Source organism: Zalophus californianus, chromosome 13, assembly GCF_009762305.2.
Source record: "Zalophus californianus isolate mZalCal1 chromosome 13, mZalCal1.pri.v2, whole genome shotgun sequence".
NCBI lineage: Eukaryota > Metazoa > Chordata > Mammalia > Carnivora > Otariidae > Zalophus > Zalophus californianus.
The window spans coordinates 85,317,028-85,336,256 of record NC_045607.1 but is presented as its reverse complement, the minus strand read 5'-3'; the positions used below and the strand labels follow the sequence as shown (position 1 = coordinate 85,336,256).

The 19,229-nt window shown below is 43.0% G+C and overlaps 1 long non-coding RNA gene across 2 annotated transcripts in view; it reads right to left on the bottom strand.

The window, feature by feature from the left end:
• LOC113934055 overlaps positions 1–17,764 on the bottom strand; it is a 35,301-nt gene extending 17,537 nt beyond the window's left edge. For both annotated transcript variants that reach the window (XR_003523588.2, XR_004819546.1), the window contains exons 1-3: positions 17,632–17,764; positions 7,767–7,864; positions 6,737–6,922 (exon numbers count right to left, since the gene is read on the bottom strand). This is a non-coding gene — a long non-coding RNA (uncharacterized LOC113934055). The remainder of the gene's footprint in view (positions 1–6,736; positions 6,923–7,766; positions 7,865–17,631) is intronic.
• Between the last annotated feature and the right edge of the window lie 1,465 nt (positions 17,765–19,229).

Here is a 19,229-nt window from a genome sequence, read left to right as displayed (position 1 = left end):
TCCATTACAGATTGGCTGTTATTATTGTCAATTTGAAGAGGTCAGAGCCTTTGCCTATAAATAAGGCAAAAGACCCCAGGCCTTTCCTAAACAAGCAAACTATCCCAGAATGGCTTCTTAGGATCTAAGAGAAACCTCAGCTCCCCTCAAACAAGGAATAGTGGGGAGAGCATTCACTTTTCCCTTTCTTTGCATCAGTCGGTCAACAAAATCATCCCCACCTGAGTCTTCACAACAGGCCAGCACCAGGAGGGAAAGATCAGGTAGGGCTAAAAGGCACATGTATTAAAGAAGCAGGAATCAAAACTTGGATTATTTCTTGAGGACACCGGCCAAAAGGAGAAATCCCCAAAGGGCAGCTGTCTTCCGTCAGGCATTCAAGTTGGTATGTTTCTTTTGCAGTAGCTGAGTACATATACTATACGCCTGGACAGCACTTACATTAATTGGTGAGCACAGGGGCTGATGGCTCATAGCTCTTAGCACACTTAGCACCAGACATGACCAATTCTTGAGTAAAGCACAGAATTTATATTCTGTGTCACTCATTCTTCATCAGTCTAACATTGTGAGTCTTAGGCTTCACTTCAACAGCTTAAAATTATGTAACATCTTATATTCATCTCTCACTACAATTACTAATTGCTCTAAACCCACTGCGTTCTCTGTATAACTGAGAGGCAAGGAACAAATGGTTAGCCCTTCATGGTTTTTTAGGTCAATGATGCCAGTAGATCAAATAATTGTTCTTTACTAATAGATGTCACATAAGCCACATCCTGGGGTCAGGCCATAGGGCAATGGTAGCCCAGTGCTTACAAGAACACAAGGGAAAGTAGGACTCACCAACTGAGAAAGAGAATGTTTATGCCCCTCTCATTCCCACGTGAACTGTCTGGACAGTGATTCCCGGCGGCTGGGGAGTTGGCACACATGCTCTCTTTGATTATGTAACAACTAGCAACTTCCCTGCTCTGCGCATGGAGACCACAAGAAACACAGAATAGAAAACCCAGATGGGAATCCCTGGGGAGGCACGTGTTTCAGGTTTTCTGTGGACCTAGCCTTTTGGAGTCTCAGTGTTCTGATTTTTGGATATTCCCAGAAGGTGCCTGACCCAACATTTCTACCTGATTTTAATATGGCTCATTTGCTTCCCTTTCACAGAGCAGTTGAACTCCAGTGTGGGCACAACACTCCCACTGCACACAGACCCCCTAACTCAACCCTAAAAGTCAGCTTTGCCCGAGCCAAGAAACACAGACTCTATCCTTCCTCTTTTTCCCATGTTTTATTTAGAAGGTAGTTGGTCCCTCCAAAGGCATTTCACTATGATAATCCTCTTCCTTCCCCCAACACTCAAGCCAGCTGCTTTTCTCCCCTCTTGCCATCTTGAGTTTCCACAAAGGGAATGTGGAAGGAGGAAGAAGAAAGTGAGCCTCCTGCCTACCTGCTCCTAAATCCCATTGAACAAAAGCACAATGCCAAAGGTATTAGAACTCTATCATACCCTTCACACTAGTAATAATCATATGACCCAAAACTTCCTAAAGTAAATACGGAGTGAGGTGTAAACTAGCCAGAAACATAAAACTAGAGAAATTTTCCCAGCTCATGAATTAGGTGCCTACCTTTCCCCTATTGCTTGTATTTGCATTCCTAGCGCTTATAAAAAAGGAGGCAAAGGAAAAGATCAACAGATTTGACTACCTGAACATTAAAATAATGGATGGATGGATGGATGGAAGGAAGGAAGGAAGGGAGGGAGGGAAGGAGGGAGGGAGGGAGGGAGGGAGGGAGGGAGGAGGGAGGGAAGGAGGGAGGGAGGGAGGAGGGAGGGAAGGAGGGAGGGAGGGAGGAGGGAGGGAAGGAAGGGAGGGAGGGAGGAGGGAGGGAGGGAGGAGGGAGGGAAGGAGGGAGGGAGGGAGGGAAGAGAAAGAAAAAGGAAAGGGAAAAATAGACTAGGGAAAACATTTGCAGCAAATAGGATAAAGGGTTAATATCTTAAGTAGATAAAAATGTTATTTAATTGATAATAGAAAAGAGAAATGAACAGAAGTCACAAAATAATAAATACAATAAGTAATGAATACAGAAAAATAGTCTCATTGGAAATCAAAGAAATGCAAAATTTTAAATATCAAGATACCAGTATTTACCTAATAAAGTAGCAAAAAATGTGATGTTAACTCCCAAAGCCATGGTGTGAACTGGCCCCAAAACATTGCTGGGAGCATCCAAAATTGGTACAACCCTTGAGCAAAGAAGCTTAGAAACCTATCAAATGCCATAACATTGTTCATACACTTTGACCCAGAAATCCAACTTCTGAAAGGAAATAACATAAAAGAAAAAGCTACATACACAAATATATTGAAGGTAACATTATTTATAATTTTTTTAAATGGAAGAAACCCAAAAACCCAGCAATATAGAACAACTAAGTAAACTATGGTACATCCATCCATTCATTTATTCAACAAACATCTTTTTAATTTTTCAAAAAGATTTATTTATTTTTATCTTGGATAGAGAGCCTCTGTGTGAGTGGAGGGGGAGGCAGAGGGAGGGAAGGAGAGCGAATCCTCAAGCAGACTCCCTGCTGAGCATGGAGCCCAACTCGGGGCTTGATCCCAGAACCCTGAGATCATGACCTGAGCTGAAATCAAGAGTTGGACACTTAAATGACTGAGCCACCCAGGCGCCCCCTTTATTCAACAAACATTTATTAGTCATCCCCCATGTACTAGTCCCTCCTTCCTCACTGTCGAAGTCTAAGAGTAATCAATAACAGATAAGGAAGAAGGGCTCCTGGGTGGCTCAGTTGTTAAGCATCTGCCTTCAGCTCAGGTCATGATCCCGGGGTCCTGGGATCGAGCCCCGCATTGGGCTCCCTGTTCAGCGGGAAGCCTGCTTCTCCCTCTCCCATTCTCCATGCTTATGTTCCCTCTCTGGCTGTGTCTCTCTCTCTCTCTGTCAAATAAATAAGTAAAATCTTTAAAAAAATAAATAACAGATAAGGAAGATAAAAAAAATACATTGAGATGATTTCCCTTTAAATCAAGAAATGTCAGCCTTCAATAGACCATTGGTATGTATAGTACATCCAAATCATCAGGGCATAAAATGGCCAGTATACTGTAAGAATGGTTATCATCAAAAAGATAAGAGATAATAAGTATAGGAGAAAAAGGAACTCTTGGGCGCTGTTGGTGGGAATGTAAATTGGTGCAGCCACTGTGGAAAACAATATGGAGGTTCCTCAAAAAATTAAAAATAGAAACTCCCATATGATCCAGTAATCCCACTTCTGGATATTTATCCCAAGGAAATGAAAGCAGGACCTGGAAAAGATATCTGCACTCTCGTGTTCGTTGCGGCATTATTCACAACAGCCAGGATATGGAAAGAACCTAAAGCTCCATCAGTGAATGAACAAATCAAGAAATTGGGGCATGTACATCCAATGAAATATTACTCGGCCATGAGAAAGAAGGAAATCCTGCCATTTGCTACAACATGGAGCAACCCTGAGGGCATTATGCTAGGTGAGATAAGTCAGACAAAGATGAGTACCTTATGAGATCACTTATATGTGGAATCTAAAAAAGCCAAACTCACAGAAAGTGAGACTAGAATGGTGGTTGCCATGGGCTGGGGGGTGGGGGGAATGGGGAGATCCTGGTCAAAGGGCATAAAGTTTCAGTTATAAGATGAATAAGTTCTGATGATGCAATGTACAGCATGGTGATTATACGTAATAATACTGTATTACATGCTTGAAAGTTGCCAAGAGAGTAGATCTTCAATGTTCTCACTACAGAAGAGAAACGGTAATTGTGTGATGCGACAGAGGTGTGAGCTAACCCTATGGCAGTAATCATCTTGCAATATGTAAGTATATCAAATCAACAGGTTGTACACTTTAAATGTACAAGTTATATGTCAATTATATCTCAATAAATCTGGGGAAAATAAATTTAAAAAAAAATGCTCAGTATTAATATCGAGGAAGTCATGATGGCACTTGTCTTGAGGCTCACCTGACTATTTAAAAGCATTTGATGTGAGCTTTGGGGAAATCACGTGAGACAGCGGTGCCAGGCTCCCAGGGGCCCAGAATTCACAGTCCACTGCTTTAAGGGCTTGAACTTAAAGGCACTGGAGCCCCAGGGCCTCAGCAACCACTGGCCTTCAAAGAGCCCTGTAAACATTTACGCGATGCCTGGGTTCTGGGGGCAGCAGAGGTGACAGGCAGAAGCAGGTGATGAAACGGCATTGTTCCTCAATGGGGCTCCTTTTCTCAAACGTAATCTCTCAGCCCTTCTGATGTGCTCTTCACTGTCCCTCCAGCTCTGTGGAGCATGGTAGGAGGGGAGCAAGCTTGTAGTCAAGGGAGCTGACTTGCTTCAGACCCTGGGCTGCTGGGGTTGGCCAGAGCAAAGAGAGCTCCTCGGGCTGCCCCAGTTGCCACTTGCCTCTGACGGCAGACCCATGTCCCTGACACTACCATTAGACACCTGCCTCCAAGCATCAGCTAAAATGCCTCCCTCTAAAGGAACCACTTTTCTGGGTGGCTCAGTCAGTTAAGTGTCTGCATTCGGCTCAGGTTGTGATCCCGGAGTCCTGGGGTCGAGCCCCTCGTTGGGCTCCCTGCTCAGCGGGGAGTCCACTTCTCCCTCTCCCTCTGATGCTCCCCCTTGCTTGTGCTCTTGCTCTTCTCTTTCAAATGAATAAATAAAAAGTCCTTTAAAAAAATAAAATAAAGGAACAACTTTCCCACCACTCCCTAACACCAAAGATGTTTTCCAATAAAGGCTAATCCTTCATTTCACAATTGGAGACAAGGCTTAAAACTGACATCATAATAATTAACAAATAAAGCATCGAGTGTAATAACTACTATGTGCCAGCTATTCTAAGTGTTTTGCATGCGTGATTCACTTACTACTTATAACAAGCCCGTGAGGAAAGTACTATTACTTCCGATCCCACTTTACACATGAGGAAAGGTGAGCTTAGAGTAACTTGCCAGGTTCACACACAAGCGGGATGCCTTTAAACCCAGCAATCCCACTGCTGGGAGTAAATCAGCCCACAGGAATGAAATCTCTCTATATAAATACATTTGCGGTGCTATTAGGTAACATGCGGAAATGTTGGAAGCAATCTAAAGAGAGTAACAAGCAGAGAACAGCTAAGTAAAGGCATTCATTTATTAAGAGACTCAGGCAGGCTGGCTCCATGGACCACTATACCACCCTGCCCCCTTAGAAAGAGACTGATTACCAAAATTTATACTACGGGTAAATGGCTGATAGGCAGAGGCCTTCCCAAAAGCTGGAGGAGAAAGTAATGCCTGACAGATGAGGATGTGGGGGTGGTGATGAGGATCCAGGCTCAGGCAATACATTTTACTCACCTCTCGGTTCTACCTAAACTAGGTCTGGGCTATTCTTTCCCAGAATCAAACTCCAAATTCCCCCTCCTCTTCTTCTTCAAAATAAAAAAAGAGCAGGCACTAATCTAAGTACTCACTGATTCAAAAAAAAAGGGGGGGGAAATAAATGTCATCTGTTTTGTTTCTTAAATTGCACATACGAGTGACATCCTATGGTATTTGTCTTCCTCTGACTTATTTCACTTAGTGTAATACCCTCTAGTTCCATCCACGTCATTGCAAATGGCCAGATTTCATTCTAAGGGAAAATAAAATAAGATGAAAACTGAGAGGGAGGCAAACCATAAGAAACACTAAACTCTAGGGAACAAACTGAGGGTTGCTGGACAGGAGGTCGGTGGGGGGGATGTGGTAACTGGGTGATGGGCATTAAGGAGGACATGTGCTAGAATGAGCACTGGGTGTTGTAATGCAACTGATGAATCACTAAACTCTCCCTATGAAACTAATAAAAAAATAAAATAAATAAAAAATAATAAAATAAAAATTCAAAAATAAAATAAAAAAGGAAATAAATGTGCTTTTATTCTCCCCGTCACCCCCCCCACCGCCCAAAAAAAAAAAAAAAAAAAAAAAAAAAGCCTTATAACCACCAAGCTAACCTAAACCAAAACAAAACTTCTCTGCATTGCTTCAGGCCAGTAAAGGACCGTGTTAACAGCTCTTGGTGTGGGCACTGATCAAAAGCCTCAAGCTGAGTTACCCGAGGGCCCGGCAGATTCCCACAAGTGCAGGCTACCGAGGAGGGCTCCCGAAGTGGGTTTCCTCACATTTAAAAGCCCTTCAGTCATGCCAGGGACCAGGCCAGGGCACAGAGCATAGCTAGGACTGATGTGTGTCATCTTCAGGGGCCACACACACACACACACACACACACAGGCCGCCTCCCTCCCCGCGCTCATGAGTGTGTAGAAACACACTCCACCTTCTACCCACCAAACAAGCTCCTGCAGGAACCTGCGAGCACGACACGTGCTCTTTCCTTCTCCGGTTTATCTCCCTCCTGCCTCCTCCATGACTCCCACCGCTGAGCAGCACATCCTCCCCGGGGTTCTGCTGAGAGGGACCTAGTGACGCAGGTAAGGCCTTCCTAAGCCTCAGTTTCCATTATGGACTTGGGTATTCATTTCCCTCTTTTACTTCTGAAAGGACACTTCCTAATTCCTTCTTTCATTTACTATCCCAGGATACAGACAAAGTTACCTCACAGAGAAATCAAGGGCCATCTTGGATTAAGTAGTGTGGACACTTGGCATTCCTAGTTTCAACACTCACCGTTCCAACGCAAGCAAACTTGAAGATCAGGACATGTGGACACGAGCGATCTCTCTGGGGCAAAACGTTGAATCGGTCTCAGCGCCTGGCTCATGTGGAAGTGAGCTCCTTCATCATAGTAAGTGAGCCTCACTGAGCACCCGGTGAGTACATCTCAGCTCAGCTGTGTGGCTCTCTTCTCAAAACCTAGAATGCATTTTATGGAAGAAGGAAAGATACTGATAGAAATGGGGCTCTTGTGAAGGTCCTGGAATGTGTCTGCAGAATGTCCTGGGTCAGCCTTCTCTCTCACGGTCATAAAGAAATCAGGAAATACATCCTTAGCATGAGTGAGGATAAGGATTTGGTTCCGTGAGCTGTGTTCACAGTACAATCTGCATTGATCAGTCAGTAAATCAGCGCGTCAATGATGCAGAGACAGCACCTCTTCCCCTCCTGCCCGGGGAATCAGGAATTCTGTTCTAAGCAAAGGAGTCAGAAAAGAATTGGGCCCCATCGTTTCCTCTGGGAAGTTGTAGGATTAGCAGAGAAAAGGGAGTGAGAAAGACAAAAGAAAGTGTAAGCTGACAACAAAGGCTCAGTCCGTCTCCGTAAGGGGGAAGGTTTCGGAAATATCTCAAACACAGGTTTGGTGTCAGACATGAGTCAATGTCCCAGCTCGGCCATCAGCGGTTATATAATTGCTCTAAGATTCCATTCCCTTCTCTGAGATGACAATAATAAAAGTGCCTTCCTATTTGGGTTCTTATGAAGATTCAACGAGATCTGTGTTAGCTGTTCATCACAGTGCCTGGCAACTAGTACGTGCTCGAGGAACATTCAACAGTATGTTTATTACTTTACTATGTGTTAGACAAGAATGGAAAGTAGAAATTTCCTGACTGCCTCCACCACCACTTTCTCCTTTAGCTGCTTCTGGTCAAGAGGTTTACTCTCCTGATCTGATAAATGCCTTCTGGGTTCTACTCCGTAAGGCTAGAGTGGCCTCCACTGCCCATCCTCTAAGCCTACAGGAGTAGACAGGACCTACCTTGCAGGTCTTGGATAACTTCACTCTTTGCTGGAAGAGAATCAAAGAGGCCAGGGACGGCCCATCTGGTCAGACTGCCACTAATAAAAGCCAGGACGCTGCAGAGAAAGAGACAACTTTTCAGAAATGTGATAGACCCCCTTCTGTGATGGACAAAACATCTGTTTGTTCCATCTTGCAGATTTGGGGATGCTGGGTCTAAGAGCTGTTTCTTTCTGACAGCACTAGATGGAATACTGTTTCTATGCTCACACAGGGTGTCTTTTCAACTCTAAACGTAAACATTTAGCTCCAAGAGTAGAAGAAATAGCAGGTTGCAGGGGTGAGCAATGACTTGGTGTTTCTTTAAGGATCCCCTGGTTCAGAGCTACTTGTGGGTGAGTTAACTCCTGATCAACACCCAATATTGCATGGGAGGGGCAAAAGCTTTTAAAACTAGATTGGAAGAAAATAGCCATAATACATCTAGTTGACAAGGGAGTTGTAACTACATTATATAAAGAACTCTTATAAACAAAAGGCAAACAATGCAACCTAAAGAAACATGGGTAAAAGATTTCAACAGACGCTTTGCCAATGAAGACAAGCCCACTCTTAATAAGCGCACGAAAAGATGCTTAACATGATTAGTCACCAGTGAAATGCAAATTAAAACCATAGGGGAACAGCACTATTAGGATAGCTAGAAAATGTTTAAATTTGGACAATGCCAAGTGTTAGTGATATGAAGCAACCGGAACTCTCATACTTACTGGTGAGAATGAAACCAGTGCCACTATTTTGGAAAACGTTCTGGAAATTGCTTGAACAGTAAAACAGGCACTGGCCCCACATGACCCCCAAATCCCACACCTCAGTATTCACTCGAGAAAAAGGAAAACATATGTCTATATAAAGATATGTGCAAGAATGCTCAGAGCACCCTTATTTCGAATATTCCAAACTGGAAATAAAACAAATGTCCACCAGCAGGCGAATGGATACACAATTGTGATGTGACCATGTCCCTGCCCTATCCAAGAGTACTCAGCAAGAAAACGAAAGGAACTGATATCCACACCAAGACAGGTGAACCTGGAAAACATCATGCTGAGCAAACCAAGTCAGACACAGAAGACTACACACCGTAGGTTTCCATTTACATGACACTCTAGGAAAGACGAACCTAATGCGTGGAGACAGAAAGCAGGACAGCAGTTACCTGGGGCTGGGGCTGGGGACACTGCCTGGGAAGGGACGGAAGAAAGTCAGTGATCCCCAATCTAGGTCTCTCTTTAGCCGCAGGAACAAGTTACCAGTCTTCCTTAGCAAAACACCTCTTACCAGGTAAGACACAGAAAGAAGCTGCTAATGAGAATTTAGCCTAAGAATGGATTTTCCCTATGATCCAAGGTGGCATGGTCATAGAGAAAACATGTATGATAGTTATTCTGTGCCAGGGCCCCTCCTAGACACTGCAGGGATAAAATCCTCCCGGGAGCGTGGGAGGTACGTACCGGCAGGCACCTCCCGGTGGAGGTAGAAAGCAGATGCCTCGGGTAGCAGGTGTCTCCGCTGGTAAATGGCTGAACCAGGATTTGGATGCAGACAGCACGTCTGCAGGAATCGGCTTCCTTAGCCACATTGCTAATACTGCCTCTTGGAGCGGGTACTATTTTGGCCCCAAAGACTTCAAAAAGGATCTCCTTGAAGCATCACTAAGAATAGCCCCAGATGGCACAGGGGGCACATCCCACCAGGGATAAATAGGTTTTCCTATTTTCTGAGAGGGCATGGGCATCTCGGAACACAGGCCATTTTTTTCTGGAGGCAGCAGACTGGATTCGAACGACATCTGAAAGTCCCTCCCCATCCCTTGCCTCTGCTGGAGGGTATAAGACGATGTATTTGTGTGCTGGGTAAAGTAGACACGCACCGAGGCCAACATACGGAGTCCCAAGGTGGTTAATCCAAGAAGGGGTATAAAAACACACTCGAGGGAAAACAGTGAGAAAGGAAGCGTCCACCAGGTCCCCACGATGAAGAAAACACAGGGAGGTGGCATCTGACAGCTCCTCTCCTTCAGGAGCAGAGGGGACTAAGAGGGAAGAAGAGAAAATAAATTCTCAACGCCCACTTCTACAGGAGCATACAAAGCTTTGCTCAGGCTAATCCCTCGGGGCAGGGATAAGGGGAGGCCAGCCTTGGCGCCAGGCATCAGCAGCACTATATCCAAAAACATCACCTGACAGTGGAAATTTTGCCACTCAAGCCCCGCGTGAGGATGAATCAGCTCCTTCCCAGAGCAAACTGATAAGAGGAGGACCTCCTTGGAGCCTCTGTTTCCTAAATCCTGACTCCCGACTACCTCATCATCCTTAACAGCCTCCTCACCAGCCCGAGCCGGCATCCCTGCTCGGGACACGTTTTTACAATCTCAGAGTACTTTTCAGGTTCCCTCTTGCGCGCATTGCATATCTTTTATTTCCCACTAGAATGAAAATTCTAGGAAGCCAGGGACCGTGCCTAAAGTTCTGTGCATCCGCTTCTGCATCTATTATACATGAGCAATGGAACTATATCTGATGCACAGAAAGGAAGAGGGAGGAAGAGAGGTAAGAGGGGGGAATGTGTGAATAAGTGAACGAAGCTGTATTTTCCTAAAACATGAATGCTAGTAACCAGAAGTGATATTAAGAAGCACACTTCCTAATCTATGGTGATTAACACAACAATAAAAAAACTTAAAGGAAAAAAAAAAAAAAAAGCACACTTCCCCAGCCGGCTAAGGCCTCAGGCTTCAGGACCTTAAAACATCCCTGATGGCTTTATGTGGCTTCTAGAAAGAAGCCCCATTGCTTCAGAACCAAGTGATGACTCCTGTTTCTGCATTGCTAGTTTGCAATCCCAACCCTAGCGAACAGATAACTCTTTGGATTGTCATCAGTGAATAATATCTTCCAGGTGCCGAATGTTGGATAAATACATTTGTCTTACTAGAAAGCTCAGGAGGGTTTTTTTTTTTTTTTTTTCTTAATGGGAAACTATAAAACTCCGAACGGGTCTGCTTCTACTGGGTCCGTCCTCCTCGACCATCCTTATCCTGGGTTGAGTAACAAGGTCCAGATGAACTGTAACGTTAGTTAATTTCTCTCCGGGCCCTGATTTCCTATGAGAAAGGAAGGTGAATGACATTTCAAAAGAGCTTTGTGAGATTTATGTTTTTGTATCTGTGGAGGTCTTTCAAGAGCCCGACATTTTCTCATAACTTGTGGAAGCTCCTTTTGTCTGTCTTTGAACCTATTTATTAGCTGGACAATATTTTAGGCGAATTGAAAAAAGAAAGAGTCTTCAGCTAGATACAGAGAGGGGTTAGGAAAAGTCATAAATCATGTATGGATTGCCAGTGGTAAGAAATGGTCTCACTTGAAGTGTGTGCACACGCATAGTGTGTGATGTGTGTGCATACAGACATACCTCTGTGTACGTGAAGAGAAAGCCATTTATCCTTGCGGTACACTAAAATAACCCTAGTTTTCCTAAATTGTGTTAAAGGGAACACGGATATTCTATTTTTATCAAGTGCAAAAAAAAAAAAAAAAACAACTTTTGAACCTAAAGTGAAGAGAATTCCTACATGAATCATCATCACAACACACCCCGCCAGGCCCCTGGGATGCCCACAGCACGATGCTGGCTCTGCGAAGCATATAAAGAAACATAAGACTCTGGCCCTGCTTTAAAGAGTTTACTGTCCTCATGGAGACCTGCAAGATGTGCATATAAAATCTGACCATATCACTTCCCTACTGAAAACCCTAGAATTATTTCCCGCTGTACTTAGGATAGAAAGTCAAAACATGTAGCACATCCCTGCTGTCTTTTGGTCTCATCTCCTTGCTCTCTGCAGGTTCACCCAGGCACACTGGCTTCCTCAATTCCTCACAGGAACCAAGCTCATTCTGACCCCAGGCCCTTGGCACCCGCCGTTCCCTCTCCCTAGAACCTTCTTCCTCCCAGTGTGCCTCCTTTATTTCTAGTCTGTTGTGTGCTCTGTATATTAATCAGAATTCTCTAGAATAACAATCAATCGGATACATACATACATAAGAAGAGATCGATTATAGGAATTGGCTTATGCATCTACAGGCTGAGAAGTCCCACAATCTGCCATCTGCAAGCTAGAGACCCAGGTGAGCCAGTGGTATTATTCAGTTTTGAGTTCAAAGGACTGATGGTGTAAGCCTGAGAACCACAAGCACCCCAGTCTGAGGGCAGAAGGGCAGGAGAAGACACATTTTTCAGATGAATCAGAGAGAGCACGCATTCACCCTTCCTCTGCCTTTTTGATCTATTCAGGCCCTCAGGGGGTTGGGTGATGCTCACCCACGTTGGGGAGGGCCCTCTGCTTTCCTCAACTCACCAATTCAAATGTTAACTCCTTCCAGAAACACCCTCCCAACACACCCGGAAATAACACTCTACCAGCTTTCTCTTGGCATCCCTTAGCCCAGTTACACAAACGCATAAAATTAACCATCACGGCTTGTTGGATCACTATGCTGAGCGCCTGAAACTAATGTAACATGGTGCATCAACTACACCCCAATAAAACAACTGATTAAAACAAGTAGCCAACACACTCAGAAAGCCTTCCCCGAATTAATTAGGCTCTTTGCTCGTGTATCTTATTGAACCCCTTTAATTTTTTCTTCATAGTTATGTTTGTAGTTTATCTGTATTTAGGGTTATATTTGTTTCCAGATTGATATCTATTTCCAGATTTCCCCACTGGACCATAAGCCCCATGGCAGCTGAGCTCTTTGGCCCTTGCTATCTCAAGCACCAAGCCTGGCATGCAGTGGGTGCGCAATAAATATTTGTTGATTGAATTAAGAACCTAATGAAAATGAAACTTTACTGGAACTTCACCACAAGGTACGGGGCTAGGTACACAATAACTCAGTGAATGGTTCAGTTCATCCACATTTCCTCAACTTGATACACAAGATTTATCTCAGTTTGTCGTTTTTCCTTTTGTATACCCCCGAGACATAGCAGCAAGGGACAGAGACCCCACTGCTCCCCTCCCTGTCTGCTGAGGCTTGGAGCCTTCAGAATATCAAAGACCCTGGCCCAGAGGGTAAGTCTTCCCTCTGGTGGCTAAACACTCCCTCCTAGCGCTGATTCTGCTTTCTGCTTTTTTTTTTTTTTTTTTTTTTTTAACACAGGGACATTATAGTAGGAAGGAAGATGAGGTCCTTCCTAATCATGAGGAGTCTCTAAATCTTCCAGAGGAAAAGCTATTTACAAATGGTAAGTGACAGTTGAACATGGGGCCAGGAAAGAAACTGCAGGAACGCAGTACTTCATCTGCATCAAGCTATCATCCAGATGTCTCTATATATTTCATGAACAGTATTCAGATTCAAAGATTCTATCCCAAATTTGAGGAGGGTAGCATTATTTTTGTCTTTATGTTTAAAGGCAGAGACTTTAAACTCCCACTTTTCAGAAACAGAAATAGAAGTGGCATGCTCGGGGCACCTGGGTGGCTCAGTCGTTGAGTGTCTGCCTTCGGCTCAGGTCATGATCCCAGGGTCCTGGGATCGAGCCCTGCATCGGGCTCCCTGCTAGGCAGGAAGCCTGCTTCTCCCTCTCCCACTCCCCCTGCTTGTGTTCCCTCTCTCGCTGTCTCTCTCTGTCAAATAAATAAATAAAATCTTAAAAAAAAAAAGAAGTGGCATGCTCAAAGTTATGTGGAAATTTCTGAAGAGTATCAAAAAGCAGACCTCTTGGTGGATGGGCTTTAGACACCCAGGAAATCTTCAGGCACTTGGTTGTATTCATGGGGTTCCTTTGGGGAAAAGAACAAGTCATTTTGCTTTAATGCCCTTAGTGGGAAGAGTTAGCACCCCATCAGAACCTACAATGAGGAAATGGGCTTGGATGCCAGTTTGGTAGAAAGAGCAGAGTGGCAGGTGTTGGAGCAGAGCAGGCTCTGACTGCCAGACCATGTGTTTTCTTCCACCAAAGGAAACTGGGGGGGCCTGTGGGATGGGTCTCTTTTATAACCTAGTAGTCTGACCAAGACTCTCCCATGAAATTACATATATTCCTTGCTCTGTACTAAGTCATGAAGATGGCAAAGCTAAAATTCTTGACTGAACCAATCTAGAATTTACTCTAGGTCCTGGGGAAGAAATGCATAAGAACTAATTGCATCAAGAGGGAAATGTCCCAGGAATCACCAGTCTGTGGGCAAGCATGAGGCCATGTAGGAGTACGGGTCCCAGAGTCATTGTGGGGAATGTGATGAAGGGATTATCCTTTTTTTTTTAAGACTGTATTTACTTATTTGAGAGAGAGAGTGAGAGAGCCCAAGAGGGGGTAGAGTCAGAGGGAGAAACAGACTCCCTGCTGAGCAGGGAGCCTGATGTGGGACTCGATCCCAGGACCCCGGGATCATTACCTGAGCCAAAGGCAGTCGCTTAACCAACTGAGCCACCCAGGCACCCGACGAAGGGATTATTCAAAAGATGTGGGGCAAAGAGCCCTCAGACAACGGGATACCTGCGTGCAAAAGAATGAAGGGCCCCGTCCTCACACCATACACAAAAGTTAACTCACAACAGAGTACAGACCTAAATGTACAGCTCAATGTAAGAGCTTAAACCATGAAGCTCCTGAGAAAACACAGGAGGAAAGTTATGTGACCTGACATCAGGCAAAGCCTTCTTAGGTACAACACCAAAAGCACAAGCAACAAAGGGAAAAAGAAAGAAATTGGACTTCATCAAAATTTAAAACTTTTGGCTGCACTCAATACCGTCAAGAAAGTAAAAAGACAGTTCACAGAATGGGAGAAGATATTTGCAAATTATGTCTGATAAAAGACTGGTATCCAAAATATATAAAGAACTCACACAGCTCAACAATAAAAACAGGCAAATAACACAATTTTAAAATAGACAAAGGATCTGAAAAGACTTTTCTCCAAAAAAGATATACAAATGGCCAAATAAGCACATGAAAAGATGTTCAATATTGATAACCATTTAAATAAATGGAAATCAAAGTTACAAGGAGGCACAACTTCACATCCACTCAGGCGGCTATAATTTTTTAAATAACAACGGAAAGCAAGTAGAGATTTCTGGAGCCAAGATTCCAGAAGGAAGAGCGGCATGGAGGAGGGCCTGACATTCAGCTCTACTTTTCTCCTCCAGCATTTTCCAATACATAACTAGGGACCAAGAAGCTAGAAGCTAAACAGAGTTTTTAAATCTAGGGAGACAAAATCGGGGTTTAGGAGGAAAGGCCCTGTGAAACACCTCAGGCTTTGTTAGGACCCCTAAAATCCTCCACTCTAGGATTTAGGACAATGGAAATAAGCCAACTCTCATAAATACAGAAGTGGAGCCTCGAATGACCTCAAATCTAGATTGGATAAAGTAGTCTGCCCCTAGTCCACCAGAATCAGATGATATGATTTTAAAAGTTGAAAAAAAAGATGAAACAACAGATCAACTATTAGAATCAATAATTGAATTTAACAAGGTACAAAATATTTATAACTACCATTTATAATAGCATAAAAAATCAAATGTCTGGGAATAAATCCATCAAAGGATAGGCAAGACCTCCATTCAGAAAACTACAAAATATTATTCAGTATAATTAGAGAAAACTTAAAAAAACAGGGGGATACCTCCTGAGTCGGAAAGATATTAGTTCTCCCCAACTTATATATAGATTCAAATTATTCCCAGTCAAAACCCCAACAGGCTTTTTTCCCCCTGAAGAAATTGACAATCTAAATCTAAAATTTATATGGAAATAAAATGACCAAGAAACGTCACTAAAATCTTAAAGAACAAAACTAAAGGACTTACATGGTAAGGTATCAAGACTGATTACAAAGCTACAGTAATTAAGACAATCTTATTGGCAAAGGGATAGACAGATCAACCAATGGACCTAAAAATAGTCCAGAAACAAACTTTTTAGGTAGTCATTTGATTTATGATGGAATTGCAAGGCAGGGGAGGAAGGATGGTCTTTTCAGTAAGTGGTGTTGGGTCAACTGGAAATCTCTATGGGGAAAAAAATGAATCTTGACCCCTACCTCACCCTATACACAAAAATCAATTCCAGATGGATTGCAAATCTAAATATTAAATGTAAAACAACCAAGCTCCTAGATGAAAACACAGGATACCTTTATAACCCTGGCCTTCATTAAAATTAAGAACTTCTGTTATAACTACATCAAATAATAGGCTTAGACTCATAACATATAAAAACTTCTCCAAATCAACTTAAAAAGACAGATAATCCTATTTTTAATTTTAAAAATGTGAGTGGACACTACATAAAAGAGAATACCCAAATGGTTAATAAACATTTGAAAAAAAATGCTCAACATCATTAGTTGTCAGGGAAATGCACATAATATTACAATGAGATAATCACTGAACACTCACCAGAATGGCTAAAATTAAAAAGACTGACAGTACCAACTGTTGGCAAGAATATGGAACATCTGCAACTTTCACGCAGTGCTGGTGGAAATAGAAATTGCTACAACTCTTTTGAGTAACTGTTTGGCAGCATCTGCTTAAGCTGAACATATGTATACTCTGCCTGAGCAACTCCACTCCTACCAATAGACATAATAGATATATGTATATATGTTCACCAAAAGACACAGATGGGTAAGAATGTTCACGGAAGCACTATGAGTAGGAGCCGAAACCCAGAAATAGTTCAAATGCCCATTATCGGTAGAATGGATAATTGTGGTGTATTCACACAATAGTATGCAATGCAAAGTGAAAATGAACAACAACCACATGCAACAATGTGGATCAATGTCACAGGTGGAAGCTGAGTGAAAGCGGCCAGTCACAAAAGAGAGCGCATTGTAGGATCCCATTTTTTTAAAGATCTATCTATTTATTTATTTAATTGGGGGGGAGGGGCGGAGGGAGAAGGAGAGAAAGAATCCCAAGCAGGCTCCCCACTGAGTGTGGAGCGCGTCCGGGGGCTAAGTCCAATGACCCCGGAGATCATGACCTGAGCCGAAACCAGGAGTTGGTCACTCAGCTGACTGAGCCACCCAGGTGCACCTGTATGATTCCATTTTTATAAAGTTCAAAAAAAGGCAACATGAATCTAGTGTCAGGAATCAGACTTGGGGTTACCTTTGTTGGGGGAGAAGATGAGTGGCAGAAAGAACAAGAGGTGGCTCTGGGATACTGGTAATATTTTAAATCTTGATCCAGGTGCTGACTGCATGCATGTGAGGTCATCTTGTGAAAATTCACCTTGCTATGTAATGATTTGTGCTCTTTTCCATACCTATGTGATACTCAAAATTTATTTTTAAACTGTTGCTGAGGGGGTCTGACTGGCTCAGTCAGTAGAGCATGTGATTCTTGATATCCGGTTCATGAGCTCAAGCCTCAGGTCAGGCATACAACTCACTTAAAATAAATTGTTGTCACTAAGCTGATTTTTACTAGTTTTGTGCATATTTACTTTGTATCAGAACTACAAGGATTTGAGGATGATATCTGGTCATGTTGGTACATAATTATATTACAATAAAAATAATTTAAGAAAATATTAGGCGAGTACTCATGTATTAGAATCATTTTTAACGTACTGAATTTTAGATATTGCTAAATGATGCCAGGTAAAAAAAAAAATCAGGAAATCAAACCTCTTAAACTTCTTCCCAATCCCCTTCCCCAACCTTGCTTGTTGTTGTTGTTTTGTTCTCATTAGTTTTACTTTACTTTGTCATCTTGGAACATCCTGTTCAATCATCACAACCTCATGGTTATTTTATTCTTAGTTCTGGTTTGTATTGGTCACTTACCACAATCTCTTTATTTTACGGCACCTTTTTCATTACTGCATTCGTCAAACGATGCGACCACCATTCAGTATCTGAAATAAAAAGACAAACCTGGAGTTAACGGCTTCCTTAGCGTCTCTCCATCAGAGGAAACTACTAACATCAGCGGCAGCTTAGGGGAAGAGAGAACTAACATGACGTCATCTGATGAGGCTGTTGTTGATTGGTTGGCAGTCAGAGGCGTGTTTAATGCAGTGAGTCCCTTCCTGATTGGCTGACGTTCAGAGCGAGGAGGCTGGCCCTGATTGGTTGGCTTGCAAAAGTATGTTCTCTGAATTCCAGTGCTGTTGATTTGTTGGCAGGGGCTTTTTTTGTTGTTGTTTGTTTTATTATTATTATTTTATTATATTCAGTGTTGGCAGGGTTTTAAACCAGGGATGCAGGTGTACCTTGCTCTCCAAAAGTTCACCTTCCACCACTTTGCTTTCGTGGAAGACCTTCATTAATATGATCAGAGCTTTCTTTATATTAGTGAAAATCCTCAAATTTCTTACGTTGAGGAAAACAGGTCCTAATAGAGGTAAGTAAAGTTACTTTCTGAAAGCAGAGCAAACCTGTATGTCTCCAGGCTCTTTAAAGTGTAGTGGCACCATTTTCTCGCCATTTTGTCAACCCATTTTTGAGTATTTTTCTTTTGGGTACTTACGGGTATTTTTTTCCTTTTAGACTGTATTGTTCATCTGTCTTTGCATGCTCTGTCTCTTTTATTCCTTTTCTTTTCTGTAATATTTTGTACATTTGCTGTGTCATTTCATCTTTTTCATGTTTAACTTGGGCAATTCATCCAGACATTCCATAGCAAACAAACCTGCATCCCGTGAAACAAACATGTATTTTGTTTGGTCCACCCAGCATTTTCTGAAAAATGCAGATTTGTTACCAACATTTAAAAATTGGGAGGTTCCACATGAAATTGCACTTACATATTCTCTTGAAAACCATCAGAAAACATGACAACATTCTCTGATAGCAACAATCAGCTAAAGACTTTTTGCACTGGCAGTTCTTAAACTTCAGTGAGTATCGGGACCATCTGGGGTCGGGGACGTTAAAATCATTTTTCCTAGGCTCCACCTCCACAGTGTCTTTAACAAATATGCGTTTCTAATGAGTTCCCAGGTGATACTGCTGCTGATCTGAGGACCACATTTTAAGAACCATTGCTTGAGATGACGCTTTTGCCTTCTAGTTACTACACCACTCCCTGTTGTCTCATACCTAACCCGCATTCACTTACTTACAGCACCTGCCTGGTCCTTGTAGGTAGTTATGGTGATAAAACCTGTGATCTATTTGATCTGAATTTTCCTTGACCACCTGAGACCTGGTTGTCCACAGTCCAAACTTCTATTGGAAGGCTGCACAGTGCAGTGTGACCCACTTTTCCCAGGCTACAGGCATAGAGGCTCTGCTGGGACAGTGCAGATCCTTGCAGAAGGTCCTGGGCTCCCTGGTCAACACAAGGTTTTATACATGTGCTGTACAGGGAGAGGAATCGCATGGCCATGAGAGGATTTTCTCAGGGACATTCACCCAATTCTGATGCATCACCGGGAAAC